The sequence below is a fragment of the Teleopsis dalmanni genome, chromosome 1, assembly GCF_002237135.1.
Source record: "Teleopsis dalmanni isolate 2A chromosome 1, ASM223713v2, whole genome shotgun sequence".
Classification (NCBI taxonomy): Eukaryota; Metazoa; Arthropoda; class Insecta; order Diptera; family Diopsidae; genus Teleopsis; species Teleopsis dalmanni.
In genome coordinates, this window is record NC_051846.1 from 130,713,495 (window position 1) to 130,722,515 (window position 9,021).

The following is a 9,021-nucleotide window of genomic DNA, read 5'->3' on the forward strand; positions in this document are numbered from 1 at the left end:
CTGGCTTAGAATGGAATTTATTTAATAAAAATAATTTGGCAGAAGAAACTGCATATATTTTTGATAAATTCAATAAAATATTTGATTGCCTAAATAGTAAATCATTGCATTCTGCCAACCTCTAACAGAAAAATCCATCAGTTAATGAATTCTGCTTTATTATTGGAAGAATAATTTTTGTTAATTTAATATATGGTTCCAAATTCTCTAATTGTGAAGAAGATGATGACGAAATGTTTGGCATTGATTGGACTACAATTTCTGTGGGCTACAAAAATTTGATGGAAGTGAATGCTGGAACTTTCAATGAAGAAGAGATTGAGGATGAAGCAGATAACGAAAATGGTTAAGAAAAAATAAATTCAACTAAAGAAATCAATTCCGAATATGGTTTGTTCCCTGCACTTTCTGATAATGCAATTAATTATTTTGCAGGATATATTTTGCATAAGCTTTTTAGAAAAACTACGCTGAAAAATTGCGAAAATTCCAGAAAAGATTGTATCAAATCGGATAATGTAATTATTGCGCCTTCCAATTGGTTTCTGTACTCCGAAATTATGAAAGTGATGGTAATTCTTGCTCGCTTTTTGCTCCTTCAAATTTTTTCTACGAATTATGTAAGCAGCACCTAAAAACTTTTGACAAACAATTTGATACCAACTGTTATAGAGACGGAATCTTACAGTTGATTGTAGCGTGCATAAGCATACACTATGTGAGTAAATAAGTATGCTGATATTTATTATACCTTTATTGTATTTTTGCAATATGAGCCCCTACCGTCCGTTTGACGATAGTGTTTGGGCTGTTGTGTGAAGACGCCAATTCAGCAAATTCTCACAGTATGCTAATGCACACTGCTCCTCCACAAATACCAACTTTGTAAAAAGATTTTAATTAATAAAACAGTCTTAAAACATAATTGAAATGATTCGGTTCTTTTTATTTAAACAAATCGGTATACGGGAATCATCACTACATGATAATAAATTTTTGTATTCTTGATGATCCACAATGGTGCTATTCAGAACACTTATTGTAACGACACACAGTAAATTTCTGTGTTACATATCGCAAGAACAAGCGAAAAAGAAAATCTGTGTGTCAACTAACTACTACCTCTACACATAATATAGATAAAAAAAATCACGTGAAGAAAACTGAAGTGGATTTAGCTAAAAAAATATGAAATTGAATTAAAATGTTTATTTATAAATCACATGGACATTACCTGCGATCCTCGGTTCCAGCGTGCCGCGGGCATCGATGCATGCAATGTGCAGAACCTAAAATATGCGATAAAAAAATGAATTTCTTGTTACAATTTATGAATGGAAAACTTGTACTGGAATTTTAAACACAACAACAAATGAACAATTATTACAGAAAACACATTTAATTATTTAAAAAAAATATTTATTTAAAAATATATAAATAAAATACAAAACAATTTAACACTCAGTTTGCACAATTTTTATTTCTTTATATACATAAAAAAATAAAACAAAACAAAACAAACTCCGACAATAACAAATCAACAAAACACGCCAACCCCATTTTTTTTTTTTTTTGATTATTTATTTTGTCACATTTAGTTTCGAATAATATTAAATATATATAATTCATAATATATATCTAATGTACCTTGTTTTGAATTATTAAATTAACATACCTTATTTTAAATAATAAAGTGCTAATTAAAGAAAAAAAAACACACACAAAAACACTACGCGTAGTAAGTACACAAAACCGCGGCGAAATAAAAGAAGAGGAAAAACATGCAAACATGGAAAGACACAAGAAGTATACAATATAACACAAGAAAGTTCAGCTTTACGGCGAAGTTAACTACAGCAATTAATGCCGGTGCGCTGCACCCAAAAGCTCCGGTATGTTCGGTATAAAAGAAGGAACATTTGATATGATAGGGGACTTGGTTTTTGACTAGTGAAGAAACAAGTACTCTGGCTCATTCGGCCTTCCGGTAAATTTTACCAAGAACTTGAATTTTTACTTATCCAAAGACAAGTACACTGGCCTATTGGTCTTCTGGCACATTGTGCCAAAACCTGGCTCCTTTAGTCAAATGTAGTTAGGAATTTTCCTTGTCTTATGTATATTATTTTTAACCTGGCTCATTCGGCCAAATGATTTTTTTTTCACAGCACAGAGTAACCGGTTTTTTTACAACAGAGGAGGGGAACCCAGAACGTCACGTTGTCCTGCCAGAAGTCTTTTAACGAGTAATAAACTGAGCAGTAATAATTTCTGTATGCCGTCGTCAACGGTGATGCACATTTTTTTTTCTTTAATTAAACAAAAGGAATACCTTAATTGAATTATAATTTATCATTGGCTGAATAGCTTATTCAGGAATTATTTAATTACACTTTGTTATAATAAGTTTCTTTTATGAAGTAAATAAAAATATATAATTTATATATATAATCAACGTTCTTTTCTTCTAAAACAACGTCTTACCGAAAATATAAATATATTGTCTCGACTCTAGATGACGGCTGAGGATACTCCAGCAAAAACTAAAAATTTTTGAACGTCACCCAAAGTGTCGTTACAGTATGCTATGAACACAGATTACTGTTGTTAAAACATTTTCTTATGGTATTAATTCGAGTCAATTGCAAATGCAAAATTGAAAAGTTTTGCCAAGAAACAAATAAAAGCGTTCAGAAGGAAAGACTGCGAATATTGCACCAATAACGGATACCTGTGTTGTGAATACCTGTTGTATTTATTAAATAAGATCCATATATGTACATGTATCCCTATTATTTATTATTCAACTTTATTTTCAACTTTTATAAATTAATTTTTTGTTGTAAGAATATACTGTTAAGATAGATGTTAGTGCAAGAAATATAATTCATAAAAATAAATTTATTTAACATAATAGAAAAATTATTTTGTACATATTAATATAAATCATAATTAAAAATGATAAATAATATTATTATGCATTTTTATTTCAGAGACAGGTGCAGATATTGTATTTTTGCCGAATAGAAAAACAACAATGTACAGTAATAAAGCCTTTTATGTGATTTATTTACATAAACTAATACATATAAAAATGTCATGCAGTCACTTAGTCTCTTGCTGCCAAATTAAGTAAACATTTCCTTTCTTGAATTTGTGTCTAAAATTACCAACAACTTCCTTCAGTAAATATAATATGCATATGCTTAGCAACATTATTTCAAGCAATATGGCACTGAGCAACATTGTTGCTGAATATCAGACGGATATCAGCTGGTTTTAAATGAAAGCTTTTAGAACAATTTCTAACAAGGGCATTTCATATCTATATTATACATTGTCTTTGCTTCTGATGACTTTGAATGTTGATCTCTAAGTGCCTCTGCGTGCATGTAAGGACTTGAAGTGTCGATCACTAACTAACTTGCTTATACAATGCGCGTTTATTTATACTCAAATAACCGAAGCTTTTGTGCAGCGCATCGGCAACATTTGCCGTTGGTATTTTTGATACGTATTCTGTTGCTGTTGTTCTCTTGCGTGTAATTTCTATGCTTTGTATTTTCGTATGTTTCTGAATTGCCGTGCTTTTTATTTTGTTTAACAAAAGCTTTCATTCTTTGACGTTTCTTGTGTTGTTTATTTGTTTTGATTTGAAATGTGGTTACTTCAGTGTCGGTACTTTTTGATATTTGTGTTTATTTATTAAAATAAAATAAGTACTAAAATATTAAAAAATATATATGTAAATATAAATAATAAATACATAAGGTACGTGTATTATTTATTTATTTAAATATGTCTTACATTCCTTATGAATATATTTCTATGTATTTTTAACTTGATTCATGTGGTGCAGTAGCGTGCATGCGGTGGTGAATTTTTTTGTAAGTTGTTTATATTTAATATTTTAAATAAAAATTAACCAACTTTTAGTTTAGTTAACAACTACACACAACCTACTGTAAGGTTGAAAATTGGTAAAAATTTCCATCCTTACGTATGTTCAAACTTAGAGTTTTGTTAATTTGTGTTATATTAAACTAGCTTTAAAATAATTGAATTAATTAATTATATTTGTTTTTAATTCTTAAATTTCAAACTATTCTGTCGGGACACTATTTGTTCTGATATGACATGGCAACTGAAAGAGAAAAGTGGAAAAACACAAGTCAAGACAATTATTGGCCGCGTCGTATTGATTGGTGGAAACGGTCAACAGTTTCAATACATCATAATAGATGAACATTACACAAAGCTGCTTAAAATTTATGAATGTGCTTCTCTCTTCACGAACCCATTGTTTGTATGTAACGGTTTCAATCATGTTGTCATCAAATATCTCCAGAAGTTGTTCATTGATATTTTCAGTTCCAGAACATTTGGTGCAGGTTCCTAGAAAACATTCTGTGCGTGAAGTATTGCAAATCATGCGCTGTAAGCAATCTTTATAGTTATTTATTGGCTTTCTACTGCATGCAGTCAGTGCTTTTATATTCACTCCATCTATTATTAATTTCACGTTCTCGTGTATGGAGCACTCACAAACTGAATGTGTGCCGCTTGCTCCTGCAAGAACGCAATGTTGTGGTTGTAATGATGCAAATTTTGAAAAACTAAATTCAAGATCCGAATGATTGAGTTTGAAAAGAGTATGCAACTCCTTCAAATTGTTTAGAATGAGCCGTTTTTGGATTTGTGTTCTTTTTCCGTCAATTTGTAAGGATACGCAGATTTTTTTCCCAGGCATTACTTGACTGTTTTCTTCACATTCGTAAAAATTTAAAATTTTATTGGTTGCATATTTTCCTAGCGGTGGCTTTTTGGATTTGGGTCTTCTAAGATTCATTTCTCTGAAGTAAGTTTTTTAGCAACAGTAGTCATACATTTTGTAAAGTTTGAGAAGTAAATCGTGACCCTTTCGGATAGACCAATTATGTATCACACTCACTATTTTTACTTCCATAATTCCATCTGCTGTGCCATTAAACTTTTCCCGCAGATTTTTTAAAATTGATGAGAGTCCTCTTCTTCATCGCTATTCTTAGAGTTATCTGGAGAAATATTAAAACTTTTAAATTTGTGACTTATTTATTCAATAAAAATAGTTCTGAGAATACTAATGTCCTTAAAAGTTTCATTTTTATGTAGAATTTAATGATGAACTTAATTCAGGAAGAGAAAGTAAAAGATTTTGTATCGTTTTCCTTCGAAAATTGATTTTATGGTACTTTGGTGCGTATGAGTAACGTGAATGACACCTGATTAATTAATTTTTTTTAATTACTTCTAAAATGAATATCACAGTGGAAATATTTATTTTTGAAGTAGAATTTATATATAATTTTGAATCAAAAATAAAAAAAAATTTGTTCGGCATATTCCTTTTTGTTTTTTTTTTACTGAAAAATCGTGTGTATGTGTTTGGTGTGATATGATGAATAAATAAATTTTTAAAAGTACTTCTAATTACAATATCGTCCTGAAATTTTTGGATTTTATGTAGAATTTTATTACTAATAGAAATCAAAAATATTATATTAGAATATATGTAGTATGTTCTTTGAAAATTCATTCAATGAAAATGTAATACGCATGTGCTTGATGTGTTTTGCAGGAGAAAAAAATATATTAAAAAATCTCAAAAAATAATAGCATCAAAAAAATTTTTATTTTGTAGTAAAATTTAAAACTGAATCTAAATAAAATATAAACAATGGAATCCCAGTGGATATATTTTAAGAAAATTTTTTTTTTGAAATTTAATAGTTAATATTAGTACTTAAATATAAAAAATTTTAATTGTTTAAACAAATAAAATTATAATTAATTAATTAATTCAATTATTCTACAGCTGGTTTATGATTTCGTTCTAATATAAACACAGCAAGTAAAATTGTTAATAAAAACTTTCATAGTAATAGTAACAAAACTCCAGAAAAATATGCGAACAAAAAAGTTAAGTACGGCTTTGGATCAGTTTGTTAAGGTGCGCTGATTCTGAGCTTCACATTTGGCAGGACCCGAGTTCGATTCCTGGTACTTGCAGTCTCAAAAAATAATTATTTACGAATAATTAAATACAAGAATTATTTCTAAGACCACTGATGATGGGTATTTGGCAATACTCGAAACAGCTGTACGGTCAGCCAAATATTCAATTAATTAAAATAATATAAAAAATAAATTTTTGTTGTTGTATTTTACTACTGTTCGAAAAAAAACCTCTTTATTAAACAATGTTATAAAAGTTCAATCAATTATCTTTGAAACGTTGTAAATTTCAAGTTTCTACCTTTTATAGAACTTGAGATATAGCCATTTGAAAATGTGTCTACTATGCAAATTCTCAAAACCCCATGGGTCCATATCTCCTAGGAAAAAAATCACAAAATTTTTTCCCGAGATACGGGTCTTCTTATTTTATGAAAGGAGCTCATAAAAAAATTTCAGCCAAATCGGAGATCATAAGGTCATTTTTTGCCAAAATCCGTCCGGTTTGTAAAAGAATGACCTATATACATTTACTTTTTTTATTTTTTCTTTATTTTTTTTTTTGTTTATTTTTTTTATTGTATATCAATTTAATTTAATTTTTACTTATATTTGTATTAAATTTAGCTTTATTTCATCTTATGTTAATAGTAGAAATATAAATAAATCTTATAGCAAACCTGCTATTTGCATACAAAATCACGTATGCAAATGAAGCATTCAAATCCTCCCCCAAAGAGAAGACATACAATAAGTATTCCAAACAAACGTAATGCTTATCTTATAATAGACGCATCAAATAAGTTGCCCCAGAAAACTACACAAACCGATGAAATCTTACTAAACATTGAATCTTCCGCAGCATCGCCTGCATTTCCCGACTTAGCGAGTCCAAAAAATAAAACTAAAATCCAAATAGAACGCTATGTCAATATTAAAAGAAAACTTAGTCCTCAAAAAGGCAACTTAAGAGGTGCTAAAATAAACAAAATTAACAAAGATAGTGCACCCACAAATATACTTTCTGGCAATAGATTTGCTGAACTAGCTGAATCTACAGAGGAAGCTAATTAGCTTACTTTCAAAAAGTTTAAGCCGCCTCTAATTTAACTGCGTGAACGCAGTTCAAATACCCTTGTTACACTTCTAGCACGTTTGATTGGTAGCAATATTTTTCATATTGTTCCCTTAACCAGGGGCAATACACACGAAACTAAAATACAAATTGACACTGAAAATAGTTTCAGAATCATTACCAAATATTTTAACGATGACAAGAAAAATAACTACACATACCAACTAAAGAGTAGCCAAGGCCTTGTTGTCGTTATCAAAGATATTGAGTTATATGTTGAACCTGTTGAAATCGCAAATGCCCTAAGCGAGAAAAGCTTTAGCGCTAGAGCGCTAATAGAAATAAAATTTCACAGCTCATGTTTAAAGTTGAACATAACCCGGAAGCTTCTAAGCTTAAAAAAATGAAAGCCATCTCATCTACAACCTGCAATACTTACTTCGCCGCAGAATTAACGTTGAGGAGCCCCACAAGCGAAATGGTCCAGTGCAATGCACAAATTGACAAGAGTATGGCCACACTAAGTCATATTGCACTCTTCGCACTGTGTGCGTAGCATGTGGCGAACTTCACCGTAGTTCCGAATGCGATAAAAAGGCATTAAAGGATTCCAACTCCAAAAAATGTAGCAACTGCAGTGGAAATCTCAGCGCAAACTACATAGGCTGTCCTATTTATAAAAAACTGCAGCTTATAAATTATTTATAAATTATTTATTAAGTCTTTCTAAAAAATGAAACTTCCAATAAATGGATCAAATCTTAAAACGAAATTTATTTTTTGTCCCTAAGCCATTGCTTTGGAAGGGACTATTGAGACATTGAATTATTTATATAATAAGATTGAAAATTAAAATTAAAATTGAAATTACAATTAAAATTAAAAAAACTAAAATTAATTTAAAATTAAAGTCAATTCAAAAAAGCACATTCAATTCAATTAAATAAAATTTAATTGATTTGCTATTCGAATCGGTCTAACTTTTAAATAGTTTCTTTCGTCATAAAAAGACACGCCATTATCGGCAAGAAAAAAATTTACCATAAAATTTATATTTTAAATCAAATAAAAATTTAGAAAGTTAACAGATGTTAATGGTGTCCTTCTTTTTTAAACGTCTGTTGCCTTTGTTCAGTAGCAGCATGTAAGCTGATTGGTTAGGATGATCTTCTAACTTTAAGAGGTGCTGACGGCTACATCGAGCAGCTTCTTCTATGACTCTTGAATTCCGTAACTCCATATAGGTTTTACTATCGACTTGTGTAGCAGAATTTTGTATTCAAGTGGTAGCTTAGATGACGTGCCCATTAGCCAATGCAATGAACTCAATTTTATATTTATTTGTGTCTTTTTAGCCTCTATGTGTTTGTTCCAAGTTAAACGTCTATCTAGATGTATCCCTAAATATTTTACATAGTCGCTCGAAGGTACTTTTTATTAATTTATTGTAATATTGGGACAATTTCCTGGTCTTAGAGCAAATGGTACATGGGTACATTTTTGTTCATTGACTTGTAAGGGCTAAATTTACATAAGTAAATTTTGCCCTACATAAATACACACATCGTATTTAGGGCAAAAATTCACACAGAGTTTAGTCCAAATAAATTGTTTTGAATTGTTGTACAAGAAAAAAAAGTAGAAATCTCTGAAATAAATGAATAAAAATTAAGAATATGGATTTTATTTTGAAATCTAATACATACCTTGTTTTAATTGGCCTTTGCACAAAAATTTCAATAACAGCTATCCACACTGCACACTACTGTAAAACGTGGAACACACCTGCTAATGTTTACCACAACTTTTAATCCAAATTATAAAATTATTATTATTAAACTATTAATTTATTATTAGAAATTATTAACAAATTTTTAAATATAAAAAGAAACACCACACGGAAAGTTACAAGAATTACAAAATCAAAACATAACAAAGAAACGTCAGAAACG